General features: G+C 33.9%; 1 protein-coding gene across 3 annotated transcripts in view; it reads left to right on the plus strand.

Annotated features, from left to right (window-relative positions):
• The window catches only part of KMT2E (lysine methyltransferase 2E (inactive)), a 94,700-nt gene that overhangs the window by 1,185 nt on the left and 76,412 nt on the right, over positions 1–17,103 (plus strand). The window lies entirely within an intron of this gene.

Here is a 17,103-nt window from a genome sequence, read left to right on the forward strand (position 1 = left end):
CTAATTGGAAAACAGTCAGGTTTTTTCCTTTAATCTCCTAGATGGCCGGTAAAAAGTGAAATTTCCCTCTTTTGTCCTTTACAGATTCTAAAAATGGCGGCCCCAGGCTGATGTTGTGGTAATCTAATCAGCTCGGGTCCTCCACACCCCTTGCAGTGCGTTTGTCTGCAGCATATTACAGGCTTATTATGTTTACATGAAAAGGCTGGGCCTTTTTTCACCTCCCCAAACCGTTTACAAAGATGTGTCGATTTTACTGCAAATTGCAATGCTGTGTTTTAGTTGATTAGTTTTATGGGTTTCTCCTGAGAGACAAGTAAAATGACACCACGTTTCAAAAACTAAAAAGCACTCAGGTGTTTTTATTAGAAATTTCAGCAGTGAGGTCAGGTGCTCTTACATATAAAAAAATTATCAGGGGGCAAATAATAGTTTTTGTTTGGTTTAATCCAAGCGTTTTTCATTCAATAAGCTAAAGTAAATTAAAATATTTAGTAAGTGTGCAAGTACAGCCTATTTTGTAAGAATCGATGTTTTAATCTACAGTAGAACGTTTCTCATTGAACTTTTGAACAATTTTGTGAATTTTGGTTTTTGTACTCTTTCAAATTAATTTTTAGGGAGCTGTACAAACAAGCCTAAACCTGTTACTTCACTGGGTGTGGAGATGCTTGTTCTTTTCACTATTATATTTTGCATCCATTTTCCCCATGTATTTAAGCGTTCCTTAGGAATTTTGTAAGTTGGTTGTGTGTTTGATAAAGTAGAGCTCTGTGCCTTGCTGCCCTGTAATTGTCTTATAGCATACTGTCACAATTATGTAAGTAAAAAAGTAAAGCTCTAGCTCTTGATACTGTTCCTTGCCAAACATGTCCATTTATTTACTCGCTATGGGATGTGAAATTTAGTCTGTTTTAGTGGGACTTTAAATAAAAACCATATCATAATAGGGCCTTGAATCTGGGCAGAGAACGAAATGATGTCACTCAACTTGAAAAGTGTGAATGATTAGAATTCATCTGTCTAGTGGGAGGTCGATCTTTTTTGGCTTGAAGTAAGCAATGAGATATGAGTGGGTTATTAATGGTGTTTAATGACCATTCTGGTTGTGGAGCAACTGGAAGATGAGTGCCTTTCAATCCAGTACTACTTAAATAGGTTGGAGAGGGTCCACTCTCTAATGATTCTCTTATTCCTTTGTAAATTCTGCTCCAAAATATTTACAGTGAAATAAGAGAATTTATGAAGCTTGTGTGAATTAGACTGATAATTTCTAATTTACAAAATAGTAGAAATTAGCTTAGGGAGTTTCATCATGAAAGACTGAACACACTGCCTTGCTTAAAATCTTTGAAATGTTTTAAGATGAAATGTTGGTGGGTAGTGGGAGAGTTTGTGTAGGGATTTGGGGTCATTACTCATTTGTATTATGTTCTGAGTGAGCATTTCATTCAGATCCTCAACTGCTGTGTAAAGATTGCGCATTTATAGACTAAGTGATTAAGATCTGTGGGTTAAGATCAGAGGGTTGGTACTTTAAACTTACTACCTAATGTAGGAAATAAGTATACTCCCAGGAAAACTTGGTTTATGTAGTCATAGGAGGGAATGCTGTCTATACATGTATTTTTGTTGATCTTGACCTTGATCAAGTCTAGACATATAAGGCATTTGGATTTATTTGGCTTCAAAGAAACAATACAAAGTTGGAAATTATGAGAAAAGATGCCTTCACTTTTATGCGCTTTCTTCATACTGGCCTGTTTCATTGCTTTGAGGTTTGTTTCTTTTTGTTTTCTTTTGATATGTTTTTGGTCCCTGTAAGATGAGTCTGGCTTTTTATTTATTTGTTTGTATATTGCCCTTTATAAAAAAACATGGTTGTAAATGTTTGCTTTTGATTCTTGTGTACTCCATTTGACTATGTGTGTTTTGGATTGTCAAGGCATATTTATTAAAAGGTGAGGCATAATTTTTGTTCACAGAGAGTTTTGAAACATTTGGCCCTTGGGGCAAAGCTAGTCAAATGGTCTTTGTTCTTAGGGTGGCTAAGTTTGAGGGATTAGTTGTTTATCTGTTTAAATGGATCTGTAGAAAATCATAACATAATTGGAGAGCAAATTTTATTTTTAGAGACTGTGTTTTGATCATGTTTCTTTTTTGTTGTCAGTATAAGTTACAGGATCCCTTTGATCTCAATTTAAGTTTAGAACCTTTACAGGGCTTCTCATTTCTCTTCAACTCTTTAGGTCTCTCTGATAACTCTTCTACAATTTTGCCTTGTCTATTTTCCTCACAGTTTCCAGCCATAGAATTTTTACCCTATATACTACAGTAAGCCCTAGGAATTCTTGACTCTAAAAATGAAAAAGTGAGGCAAAAAGCCAATTAATAAGTTAGGAAAAACGTCTCAGTACATACCATGGTGGTCTTAGTGAAATTGTAATTTATTAAGTTGATTTCTAAGAATAGTATACCCTTTTTAATGCATCAAACTCCTAAAGAAGCGTATGGTTTTATTTTTCAAACTGTATTACTCTAATAGCTCTTCTTTTCTGGAAATTATTGCTGGGACATAAAATATGTACTATCACTGTGTGTTTAGAGTATTGAATAAAATCAACAGAACTTTGAAGAGCTATCAAAAAACTGCTTAAAGAATATTAGTATGGAATCTTAAGAAATGTTATGTTTATTTTTAAAAGGTATTTTAATAATATATAATAGTGTCTGTATCCAAGGGAGTCATTCTTAGCAGATAGTAGGTGCTCAATTATTTGTTCAGTTTAAAGCTTTTGTTTTAAGTGAATATGTTTATATCTCAGATATTCAGAGTGATCAGGAACATTCCTTGTCATGTATTAGAATAAATGTTTAATATTTGTATTCTGCAAGGCTTTTTAATATTGAGTATAACATTTTTATTTTGCAATAAAGTTTTTTGTGTTGATTGGCAGAGTAACAAGACATACTATTTGAGATATTGCTGTGTAAATTTTATTCAGTTTGTAGGCTGGGTTTAAAATTGGAGTGGCCCCCCCCCCCTTTTTTAACTGCCTTTTTTGTAATGTTGGGAGGAGCCTCATTTTTTCTTAATATTAAAATGATACTATTTTTGTTACCTAACAATTTAATATGAAGAGCGTGTTTGTGGTTGAAAACTATAGAGAAGGTAGTCAGTCTTGTATTTCACTCGATATGTATTTTATTTTGATTTGAAATGAATTCTTGTGGACAGCTTATAAATCAAATTTTATTTTAAACTGGAAAGCCATATTTTATTGTTAGGTAAAATTTACATCCTTTTCAAATCTCATTGAGTTATTTACCAGAACTGTTTAAACTTTTAGGCGTATTGAATATTTTCCATGCAACAGGTCAGTCACAGAATTCATTTTTGATGTGTTGCATAAAGATGTCATCAAAACAGACATCATGCTTTTTAATGAATAAATAATTGATTTACAATTTAGTGGATAAATAATTACACATCCATAATTTTAAATTAAAATGTTTGCTTTTGCATTTTAAAACTACCTCAAATGTGAAATCTGGGTTTAACATGAGAAGCAAAATAAGTACAACTTTCTTTATTCTATTTATACAACTGGAGAAGATTATGATTTTCTAGCAACTCTTAGATTGCTCAATTTAGAGTTAATCCAAACAAACATTTTTGGTTCTGAGGCTTATTATTGAGAGAGATAATACTGAGTAATCATACCTGTGTTATAACCAACATGGGTGCAGCATTTAAGGTCTGAGCTTGTAGCAGAAGCTAAGCGTATAATATAACAGTGGGATTGAGTTAGTTTTGGATTGTGGTATTTATAATTTCAAGTTTACATAGTTATCTAACATTTTATCTGAGACCAGAAATTTAAAAAAAAAAAAAAACTTAAAGATTTATGTTGACTTTTATTCTCAAAAGGTATTTAAAACATAATTTTTATTTAAAGGCTTTAATAGAATTTACTATGATAAATTAAATAATTTAAACTTTAGAGTTAAATAGGTTTAATGTTTTCCATTTTTCTCATTGTTTGGTCTGTCAGGAGACGTTTGAGAAAGATACACCCTTCTAATATTTTTTCCCCCCAGAGATTAATGAGGTGATAGTTTCTATTTTTGATTTTACAGAGAGATCTTTTGTATTCCTCATATTTTGTATGTCATTTAAAGAGAGACCGCTTTCTAGAATTTGAAAGCTCATTTCATCTTTAATCATGTGGCAAAAAACTCTTGATGTGATAGATTTGAATGGTTAGGACTTTACTTCAGTAGCCATAAATTGATGGGGTTGGGGGCAAGTCTGATGTTAGTCTGATACATAGTAACTCTTCTTGAGAAAGTAAGTTTGAAAGTAAGATTGTTTCTTTGGGAATTGTTTGCATTTCTCCTTAAATGAAGCTGCCTAATTGGTTGAATTTGACAGGGCCTTATTACATCTTAGCTTTAAACTTCCACCTAAACACTATTTTTGAAGCACAGACAAAAGATTAATTTGAGTAGCTACTGTTTCCCTTGTTCCATTTATTTCTACTTTTCAAAAGCCTACTGTTTTAGGATTTGTTTGGATGCAAGGAACAGAAATCAGCTCCAGCTAGCTGAAGTAAACGTTTTGTTACAAGGCTGTAGGGAAATCTCACAGAACTTATTTGAAGAAAGTGCAGTTGGGCCTCAGAAGAATTGGCAAGGTGTCAGAGAGCCAGTATTCTCCATCTTGATCCCTCTAATTAGCTGTGACTGGTAAAGGAGATGGTAGTGGTTTGAGTTTTTATGGTGTGTGTGTGTGGAGGGGGGGTAGTTTCCTTGGATGGAGGGCAAGAGAAAAGCACCTCTAATTCATCTGAAAATAATTGCCTTTCCCCCAGATACCCAGATGTATCTGGGAAGATTTCTAAAATTAAGTATTGTCAAACTGATGATTCTGTTTCTTAATTTTAAAATGCTATATTGCATGTATATAAATATGTATGTGTATGTTGACCAATTTCCCCAGAAAAACCAGGGTTTTCATTTTTGTTTTAATTTGTAATGTCAAACTTACAGGAAAGTTACATGAATGGTTCAAAACTTGCCTTGTATCCTTCATCCAGATCCCCTGATTTTTAACATATTTTCACTATATACTATATTGGTCTCTCTGTACATGTTTTAAAAAATTTTTGAAACATTTGGGAATATATAGTATACATCGTGCCCTGTTAGAGCCCTTAATACTTAAGTATGCATTTCCTAAGAACAAGCATCCCTCCTTAGGTAACCAGAGTGTTAAATTCAGGAGAATTAGCAGAGATGTAATACTTTTATCTAGCTTATTGACCATATTCCATTTTCATCAGTGGTCCCAATTATGCCCTTTATTAGTACTTTTTTTTTTCTGGTACGATAGCCAATCCAGGATCATAGATTACATTTAGTTCTTAGGTCTCTTTAGACTCCAATAGTCTGGAAGAGAGTTCCTCAGTCTTTCTTTTGTCATGACATTGGTGGGCTAGTTATTTATCCAATTCCTCTCAATTTGGGTTTGTCTAAGGATTCTTCATAATTAAATTCAGATTTTGCATTTTTGGCTGGAATACTGGATAAGTAATAAGTGTTGTGTTTGTTTGTTTTTATTATCTGGAGGTACTTGATGTTTGTTTGCCCACTACCAGTATGTTCATTTTGATTGCTTGCTAAGGTATTGAGTAGTTTCTCCATCCATTGAGTAAATTGTTTCTCATTTTGCCATTATTAAGTAATTCCTAAAGAGATATTTTGAGATTGTGTAAATATTCTGTATCTCATCAGACTTTCCTCTCCTAGATTTAGCGTCTATTGATGATTCTTGCCTGAGTAGGTTTTTACTCTGATGACTGTACATTTACCAAGGTTTTTAGTTTGTGGTTTGTTTCAAGGTAATTGGCATTATGGGAGTTTTCCTTTTTGGTGTTTCTGTAATGCATATAATTTGATTTCATAATCACAACAATAAATTAATTTTAAGTAAGAAAAGTATAGATAATTTTGATAGTATTGATAATATTCCTGCACAGTGTTCCGTACAAATGGGATTTAAAATAGTTTCTCGAATCTGGTCTAATTTTAAATTCAGAACATAAAAATTAAGTACTTAGATTGGTAGTTTTTTTTTTTTAAATGGTGTAGTTCCATGTCCTTGTTTAATTTTTAGAGTTATTGTTATATGAACCTTGAGTTACAGTTTATGATTTGCTCTTAGTGCTACCAATTTGATTTCTAAGGCAAGGCTGAAAATACTTACTTTAATTGTGCTGTTTCTTTTCCTCCATTTAAAAATTCTTCCTTCGTATAATTTTTTACAAGTAAAGTATTTTTTTTTCTGAAAACACTGAGACTGGTTCTTCATTTACATACATACAAGCCAGTACTTGTTAAGAAGGCGTTGGTAAGGTGGTAGTACAGCAGAGGATCAGACATCTGCAACTCTTAGGACAAGCGGTGTATGATCTTTGGAACCTTATAGTGAGAGAAATACGTACTCCTCAAAAAGTTCAGAAGGGCAAGAAAGGGACAAGAAACAGAAAAAACACATTTATACTTTGATTACATTTTGATGAGACTTTTATCAACTTGGCATATTTCCTTTCAGTGATAGCAAAATCTTGGTAATAAATTTGGATGATAATTTGAATGTTATACTGATTCAGGTCCTGGAAAACATATTGAATGAAAATTATTAATTTCTTTGGAAATTTTCAGAGAGACTAGGAGAAGGAAAGTGTTGTAAACATTTGCAGAGTGGGGATTTAATCCTATAAAACTTCAAATTCCCTTCTGAGAAAATTAAGGTGGTATTTCAGAATAGTGAGAATTAATAAAATGATACAGTGTATTTGAAGCATTTAGAGGTACTTTGTTGATTTAAAACTTCTTTGAGTCAATTGTATACAACTGCATTAAGAGAAAGCTTATTTGTAGCATTACCAAATCTTGTCCTGTTGTTTTAAAAAAGTATAGAGTGAAAGGTGCAAAAACAAGTCCCATGATGAATTAGAAGATTTTCTTTTAGGCCCAAATCCCCATTGTAGACATGTAAAATATCACCATGTTGGCTAAAGTTAAGAACCTAGAGTTAGAATTAATGTGTGAGATCTTTTCTTTAAATAGTCTTACTGTGTGACCCAGGGCCCACATGTATCATTTACATGGAGTGCTTATTGTATTGTGCTTATATTAGTTAGATATTACATGAATCAGAGATAAGTGAATGTAAAGAGAGAATTGTTTAGACGAAAGCTTAGTTAAAGCTTAGCTTAGCTTTAGAAAGCTTAGCTTTGGAAAACTTGATAAAGGCATATTAATTGCTGAAGAAAATTGTCAAGTTAGGTATTGCTAAGACAAAAGATTATGGGGAAAAATAATACAAATCTAGAAGGACGTCTGCATTCACATTGCTCCATAAGTGTCTAGGTGATTTCTTACCTTGGAATAATCTAAAACCAAAAACCATGGATAATGCATTCTAGATATGGTTTATGCAAGAATGAGAACCCAGGATTCAAATAATAAGAGCCATATTCATTTTTTTTTAAGAGCCATATTCAAAAAATATTTTGGCTTGACCCAAAAATAATGATGAACGATATCCTAAATTAAAAATACAGGTTTATATTATATATACATATATATGTATTACATACATGTATATACACATATGTTATATATACAATACAATTATAAATACAATTGTATTACATATACAATTTGTGTGTGTATATGTATATACAAATATATATACATATACAGTCTTTCATTATTCTCTATGTTAAATGATGGACTTTGAACTCATGAATTTCTAGTCCCTGGGTTTCCCTGGTAGCTCACCTAGTAAATAACCTGCCTGCAATGCAGGAGACCCGGTTCGATTCCTGGGTAGGGAAGATCCCCTGGAGAATGGTTAGGCTACACACTCCAGTATTCTGTGGCTTCCCTGGTGGCTCATTTGGTAAAGAGTCTGCCTGCAGTGTGAGAGACCTGGGTTCCAATCCTGGGTTGGGAAGTCCCCTTGAAGGAGGGCATGGCAACCCACTCCAGAATTCTTGCCTGGAGAATCACTATGGACAGAGGAGCCTGGCAGACTGCAGTTCATGGGGTCACAGAGTCAGACATGACTTGAGCAACTGATAAAGCACAGCACACTTTTTATATGTAAATCTAGATTTCTCTGTATTTAATCCAAAAGAGGATGGATCTTACAGTGTTCTGTAACTTTCTTTTTTTTACTTAGTATCTTGGAGATCTGAAAATGTTCTTTCAGAATTAGACCCTGGTTTGTCCAGTGGGGTTTATAGGACCCTCGCTAAATGAAATGACAGATTCTGGAATTTAACAGATACACTGACATGTTAAGATCCAAGAACCCTTGTTATCTTGTGAGATTTAAATTGTACTTTTTTTTTTCTTTTTTAAGGACCTTTCTATCTCTGATAATATTATAAACTAGATTCATTTAATGGCAAAGAATTGAATGCCCTCTGTATGGAAGCATCATGGTAGCTACTAAGTTTGGCTTGCTGATCTTGTACATATTTCCTATGGAAAGTAGCTGATGATTGTGTTGGCTAATGTCTGTGGGATCAGTTTGTGTGGTTTTCAAATTTCAGCCTGTGTGATATTTAATCTAGAGTGATGGAGATTTTAAAAGACGTTCTGCTTATATGTATAGCCTAAACTATCACTTAAAAGAAGCCTCTTATGCACTAAAGTAAGTGGTTCATTATGGATTTGGGGGAAAGTATTGCTAGTTCAGTCCTTGACTTTACATAGTAATTTCTTTCGCCATGTTCAGATGACTTTTATAAGAGTGGCTGATCAGCTCAGTACATGTGGATTATTTTTCGTTTATATGTAATCTTTTCCATGAAGATCTTTACAGTGAAATTTGAAAGTAAAAGTGGATGTAGCCTGTCTTTTAACAAATAATACTAGTCACTGTAGCACTCGTATCTACCAACTTTGTTCTTAATTTTTGTTTTCCTCTTTACTGCAAAATTTCTCAGTGAGTATATGCCTCTAAAAGCATTCCTGATAGAGATTTAGATGTTAGTGTCGATTTATTTTTGAGGGTGAAATGCATAGACTTTTTCTCTAAGCTTCAACTGTCTAGTTGTAATACACTAGTCTTCCATTTCTAGATTTTGTTTTTATATTAAAGTATGAAGAGGAGGAAGTTGATCTTTGAATACTGTAAGCTCTGAAATCAGAAGACTGGGAAAAATTCCATAAAAGTAAACAGTTTAAACATGGAAAGTATTTTCCCTTTTTTTATTCATTCTCTTGCTGACTTTGTAGGTTGTTAAATACTTAGAAGTTAAGGTACTCCTTTTTAAAAAATACGCTTATTTGGCTGCACCGGGTCTTAGTTGTGGCATGGGATCTTTCATTGTGGCATGCAGGCTACTCTCTGGTTATGGAGCTCGGTCTCAATATTTTCTGTACGTGGGCTTAGTTGCCCGTGGTATGTGGGATCTTATTTCCCCAATGAGGGATCAAACCCAAGTCCCTTGCATTGGAAGGCAGGTTCTTAACCACTGGACTACCATGTAAGTCCCAAAAGTCCTCTTACTTTATACTTAAGATTTTGATAGTAAATATTTTAAACTCTTTCACCATGTATTTATTTTCTTTCACCATTTATTTATTTTTTATCAATTTGATCTTAAAAATTTTTTTTTAAATTTATTTTTGGCTGCACCGGGTCTTCATTGTTGCATGCAGGCTTACTCTAGTTGCAGCAAGTGGGGGCTACTCTGTTGCAATGAGTGGGCTTCTCATAACAGTGGCTTCTCATTGCAGAGCATGGATGCCAGGACATGCGGGCATCAGTAGTTGTAGCACATGGGTTTAGTTGCTCTGCAGCATGTTGAATCTTCCCAGACTGGGGATTAAACACATGTCCCCTGCATTGGTAGTCAGATTCTTAGCCACTGGACCCCCAGGAAGTCCCATCATTTGTTCTTTCATGTGTTTTTTCACCATTTGAGTGGCCTTGATACTCAATAGAATTTTGACTGGAATTAATTAAATTATCATTGAATTGGAAAATATAAACTTCATGGCTTTAATTCTCAGAGGCACAACACTAATGTCCATAAATGAGTATCTACAGTGTATTTATGTATCTGATTTTCTCTGTGCAGCAACTCTGCAATGTAGATCTTTCACTGATTTTTCATGAGAGACCTAGAGAGACTGAGCCGAGGGTCACAGAGCTAAAGAGTGATCAAGAATTTTAAGTCATTTGGAAATCATCATAGCTTTCCATTAATCCTTAAAAAAGACTAGTTCTTGACAAGGTAATGAGAGTATACAAATTATTAATCCAAGGCAGTTACTTGAGAAAACTACTCTTAAGATACCCTTGATCATATTAGATTGTCATAACTCATTTCAGGTGTCTCAAGGACAACTTAATTTTATACATTACTCATTTCCCAGCACATCGAATAGTATTGAGAAAGTATATATGCTCAATAAGTATGTTAAATGAATGAATTTGCATTTATACTTATAATGTTTTGAAATAACAGAATAGTTGCCATGATGTGGATAGGGGGAGTGCTTAACACTCAAGATTTCTTCTATTGTTTGGAGACAAAGTACTCAACTCGATAGTGATAAGCTGTAAGGGTTGATTGTTGGAAATTATTCAGATGATGACGATGATTGGTGGAGGTGGGCATGAAAATTGAGAAAGAGTAAATCTGAAATACTGGGGAGACATAAAAGACTGGGTGACTAAATTGACTAGAGAAAAGAAGGATTAAAAATAGAACTGGGAGAATAGAGTACTAATGAAAAGAATGGAATGGAAGAAGATAATATGAAAAGATTCTGTTAGAAAGTTTGAATTTTGCAATGATGGCAGGTATTTGAATTAATGGCTAGGAATAGGGAATCAGGAATGAATGGTTAAATACAAGATTGGAGACTAATAATGGGGAAGATTGAACCTTAAAGGACAACCACATTTTCAAGTAATAAGGAAAAAAGAAGCAATTAAAAAAACAAAAAAAAATGTTTCCAGAAGGAAATCAATCACGAACATTCTTCAGTGGCAGAGTTTTTGTTTGTTTTTAAGATATGTTCATCTAAAAAGGGAGAAAGGGATTAAGTGTGTTAAAGAAAGTGTGGTTTAAACAAGAATAACTTAGGTGGGACTTCCCTGGTGGCTCAGTGGGTAAGAATCTGCCTGCCAAGGCAGGAGACAGGTTTGATCCCTGGTCCGGGAAGCTCCCACATGCCTTGGAGCACCTAAGCCTGAATGCTGCAGCTGCTAAGCCTGTACTCTAGAGCCCGAGTGCTGCAGCTGCTGAAGCCTGAGTGCCCTAGAGTCCATGCTCCCCAACAAGAGGACCCATCGCAGTGAGAATCCCGCATGCCTGACTAGAGAAGAGCCGGTGCAGCAGCGAAGACCCAGCACAGCCAAAAACGTAAAAATAATTTTTTTTTAAGAAAGAATAGCTTAGGTGATGTCTTAGCCACTTTGTTCTCAGCTTTGAGAGCTAGATCCCTCTCTCAGATGTAAGTATCTCAGTTCTTGCTATAGAGTGAAGTAGATAATCTGTATATCTAACACTTAAAAGTGTGTCAGAATATAAACCAGTGGTTAAAAAATGTAAGAAATATATTCTTCGGGAAGTTAAGAAGGGAAGAGATTAGTGTGTAAGAGGCCTTATAGCTGTAACAGTTTTTTGAGTTAACCTAGTCACATTATTGTTTACAGATGAGGAAAACAGTGATCAGAAGGTTGATCTGCTGACAAACTTAAAGCTAGGTTGTGGCAGAAATGTCAAAGTTGGGAAGTTGAGACTTCAAGGAAGTGTTGATACTTAAAGGATCCTGGAAGGTTTAATAATATTTTTATTATTGGGTGGGATGGATAGAAATACAGGAAAATGAAAGAGAATGAGCAAGGATATGGCAGCAATCACAAAAAGACTGGCATAATCAGTGGATTTATATATTGGAATATTAGAATGGAACAAGGTAACCTGATAATGCCAAGATTAGGAACCAGTTATTAGTGTGAGCTATTATGCTTTTTTAAAAATACTTTTTTAAAGAGGGCAAAATTAGGAAACTAGAGTGGGCTTTGAAGTATATTCAGTATTTAAGCAAATGTTCTAAAATAGAACACTGAAGCAGATCCTTTATATATATATATTTTTAAGATCACATCCAGACCTACTTAATCAGAATCTCTGGGGTGAGGCCTACACATCTGTTATCTTCAACTCCTAACCCCATGTGTATGAAAAGGGGCATTTTGTGGATCTGTGTTTGAGAATCACTGATTTAAAGGTCAAGTCAGAATAAGAAGAGCAACTACTTAGAAAATTATTCTGCTAGCCTAGTCTAATAGAATAAAATGTAGACAGTAGGATCAGAAAGATTTGTTCAAATCCTGTTAATTAGATTTGATGCACATTGTTTTTATATAGGGAAATGAGAGGATTCAGTCTCAGTCTAAAAGAAAAGTAGTGATAGGAGGCATACTTAGTTCATGAAAAGTGAGAACATTGTTTTGCTTTAGAGTAGGATAAAGAATGAGAGAATAAAATTATTGCCAATTTTGTTTCAGTCAAAAATATGCCCTTTCCTGATGACATACTTTTTGTAGGCTAAAAAAGCGAGAATGAACCAGCTTGATAGTCTGTATAGGTTGAGAGACTGAAGATAAATGCAGGACTTTTATTGTTAATTTTGATTTTTAGTTGTTATACCTTAATACTACTTTTTTTTATGAGTGCTTTTGTTTTTTGCCTTTGATAAGAGAATTCACCAATGAAATAAGTTTTTCATGTCACATGTTGACTTAGTATTTCCTTTTAGCTAATGATTTTCAAACTATTCTCCAGGAATTCTTAGGTTTTTAATGAAACTTAACTGGTAGGTGGGAGGATGTGCAGGCAGGGACATTTCCCTGCCACCCTGTTTAACCATAGACTTAGCAAATGATGAAGTGAAAATGTTTGCTGTGCCCATTAGCAAGTATCATTAATCACTGTGGCCTCATTAATCACTGTGGCCACCTCCCATTTGTATGTGGCTGTAGCCTCCTTGACACAACACTTGAAGTTGATGCTGGCAATCATTGGGAAAAGCATAGGAGATTAAAACTGTCTTTTATCCTAGAATAAAAATAGATGATTAGATTTTTGTGTAAGATTTTATTTGCAGGAAAGTTTCCATCAGTACTCAAAAATTGAAGGTCACAATTTTAATGTCACTTAAATATTTTTAAATTTTGAGGTGATTGTAGATTCACCTGCAGTTGTAAGAAATAATAGAAATTCTTTGTGTCTTTTCCCTGGTTTCCCTCAGTAGTAACCTCTTGCAAAACTGTAGTATAGTATGAGCACCATATTGACATTGATTCACACATTATGTTCAGATATCCCGTTTTACTTGTCCTTGTGTGTGTGTATATGGTTCTTTTCATTTTTACCACAGGTAGATTCCTGTCTCCACCACCACAGTTAAGATACAGAACAGTTTTATCATTGCAAGGATCCCTGGTGTTATTCTCTTAATATTAATGCCACACTAGTCTGTTCTCCATTTCTATAATTTGTCATTCAAGAATGTTAGATAAATGAAATTATACAGTATATGTGACATTTTGGGGATTGACTTTTTTTTTTTAATGAGCAGTTTCTTTGAGATTCATCCAAGTTGTTGCATGTATCTGTAGTTCATTCCTTTATATTTTGCTAAGTAGTGTTATTTTCCCATTTTGTAGCTACCACATAGAACATGCAGGTTCAGACTTTTCCTTTTAAATCTACAGAACATATTGTCTCTCATTTTCTTTTGTTTGCTTCCCTGTTTGCTTTTATTATCTCAATCCCCAGCTCTGTTAGGACTATTGGGAGCACCGTTTTAAAATTACTGTTGTAAATAACAATGGTTTTTCTTTTTCTAACTGAAGGAAGGTTTAGAACTCATTGAAGTATGTGGTAATGAGTATACTACTCATTACTTTTGTACATAAAAATAAGATATTAAGGAATTGGGAAGATGTGATTCTTAAATTTAAAGATATATTTTTCTTCTGTGTTTGTATATCAAGCGGTACATTCTAAGTAGATAGTTGTGGGCCACATGGCAAGTAGAAAGTAGGATTAGGTAACAGTTTAGAATGAAATACTTTTGTTACTTACATACTGGAGTATGAACAAAGACTAAACTCATTCTGAGAACAGTTTGTGCATTTACAAAGTATAAAGTTGTACACTTATACCCAGAGACTCTAACCAGATGCTAATCACTGAATTGCATAAAGGCTGAATTTTACTAGATTTTACATTAGAGTTTAGCGATATCCAACACTTTAAGGAATGAGGAACACTTTTAAAGTAATAGCATGCATTAAAAAACTGGATAGTATTGAAAATGTTTTAATTCAAGGTTGTTTTAGGGTGGTAATAGAGGAGTATACCAGTAGTTGGACAGGTTGAAGAATTGGGGTATAGAATAGCTTCTCCAGACCCTGTTAGAAAGAGTGGTACCCCAGACAGATAGTTCAGTATATCATATTCACTATCAACATTTCTCATCATTATAGTATATTTGTTACATTCTGTGAACCAACATTGGCACATCATTAACAACCAAAATTTACACTAGGGCTCACTCTTTGTATTTGTGTTGCTTTTTTTTTTTTTTTTTTTTGAGCTCTTCGAATCTCTAGTGAGCTAAAGATAAGGTAAACTGGGTTGCAAGGTAAGCTATTGTGGAGTACTGCCAAATATTAGCTGATTTTAGAAAGTCCCTCGTTCTTAACTATAGGGGTGGTCTGGTGCTTATTGGGAAGTATCATGAGGGCTGGCATTGGCTTATTCTTTAAAGAAATTAATCTTATTAAAGCCAATCTTGTTTTGACAAAAATTTTGTACAAAGGATTTCAAGGGCCTTTGCCTAGTTATTTTAACCATTACTCTGTACAGGTTTTTATTTTAAGAAATTAATTGAAACAGTATGTTTAGAGTTTGTAATAAAGAGGTTTGACTGTTAGCTTTTTAAGTGCAACTACTGTCACATTCTCTGAATTTGCAGTTCATTACCAGAAGCATCCTTTCTCTTTTACTGACAAAAATGGACTCTAGAATAGATCAGAAATTCCTAATAGTTTGATTGACTTTTACAAGTATAATAGCTGATAATTGTTCTACAATACTTTTTAAAAAAAATTATCACTATGGTTTATTGTAAGATACTGAATATAGTTCCCTGTGCTGTATAGTAGGACCCTGTTGTTTATCTATTTTATATACAGTAATTTGTATCTGCTAATCCCAAACTCCTAATTTATTCCTTTCCCACCTCCCCTAAATTTGTTTATGTCTATGAGTCTGTTTCTGTTTTGTAAATAAGGTCATTTGTATCATATTTTAGCTTCCACATATGCCATACGGCCCAATACTTACCTTTTAAAGACTTTTCCTAAATATTTAACTCCTAGAAATATTATCTGGTAATCATAGCTTATACTTAACTGAATGCCACACAGAATCCTTGAAACAGTCCAGAAATATGTTCTGTGATTATTTCTATTTACAGATGAGAAGCTAATGCTTCAAGAGAATAAGTAACCATTATTAATAAGTGGCAGAGTATGAAAACTAAAGCATTGCTAATTTGATACTGAATTTAGTACTAAAATATATAGTGAAACTCTGGAACTCTCATATAGAAACAGAAACTGTGCTTTTTGAACATTGAATTTTATATATAGGTTTCCATTTTTCAAGTAGGTCCATCTGCATTAATCCTGACTACCAGAAGAAAGATTTTTCTAAATAAAGTTTATTTGCACCAAAACTATCATAGTGCAAGTTGAATTGATGAAATTTTTTATCTCTAGGAACAAAATTGTTATCAAAGGAGACTCAAGTTAAAATTCAACTGGTTTGATAGGTGGTCTTTGCTTAATATAGTTTTGTATAAGGAATTGAATATACTTACGTATATACATTGTTGCTGTTTAGTCACTAAGTCATGTCTGACTCTTTGTGACCCCATGGACTATAGCCCACCAGGCTCCTCTCTCCATTCTTCCCAGGCAAGAATACTGGAGCAGGTTGCAGGCGGATTCTTTTCCACTGAGGCACCAGGAGTAATCTCAGATTTGGAGCCTGGTTTCCTTAACTTTCGGGTTGTTTTCAGCACACTAGCAAGGCATGTGTTTGTTCCTGAAAATAATAGGAAATTTGAATATTTTTATCTTTCTTGTGAATGCTTTGTACTGTCACCAAAATACTCTTTTAAGCACAGATTTTAGGCTTTGAGCCTGTGCGTCTTTACTAATATTTCATAGTGTTCTAATGCATTGTTGTGGGATAGGTGTAAGTTTATGAAGTAGATGAGGTTTGTGGCGGGGGAGAGGGGGAACTAAGTAGATTTTATTAACTGTTATTTAATGAGCCAGAATAAATATAGTCCAGATGTTCTGCAGTCAAACACTTACATAGTTATTTAATTTCTCTTCTTGAGAGAGGCAGTTGTCAGTTTCTCCCCCTCTAGCTGTAAATTCTAGATTATTTATATTACCAGTCATCTGGCAAATTTTAATTTCAGGGAAACTAGTGTGTAGGTTCTAGAGACACCATTAGGGTTCAAAACTTGATTCTTCTAATTTATTATCTGTGGAACTTTGGATAAGTTTAACCTCTCTGCCTTATCTGTAAAATGGGGATAATAAATGTACCTATGCCATAGGCTCATTGTGAGGATTAAACATTGAAAACACTCAGTATTTATCGTCATTTGTATCATTATATCATTATTATAACCTGTTTTCAGGACATTTGAGTGCTCTTGGAGCACTGTACTGATACATTAACCCAGTTGGAGAAATATATAATTGATTCTGTTAGGTTTTTAGAGTCTGATATTTATCTGTCATTTTGATTATCAGGAATTATCTGTTAATGTATGACTAAGATTTAAACTCTAAGATCATCAGCCTAACCTACCTCCATTTATAGTTGAAGCCCACAATAGTGAAATGAGGTGCCCAGAGTTTCATCGGTAGTAACTTGGTATTAGATTTTTATCAACTAGTATTCTTTT

The sequence above is a fragment of the Cervus canadensis genome, chromosome 3 (assembly GCF_019320065.1).
Source record: "Cervus canadensis isolate Bull #8, Minnesota chromosome 3, ASM1932006v1, whole genome shotgun sequence".
Taxonomy (NCBI): domain Eukaryota; kingdom Metazoa; phylum Chordata; class Mammalia; order Artiodactyla; family Cervidae; genus Cervus; species Cervus canadensis.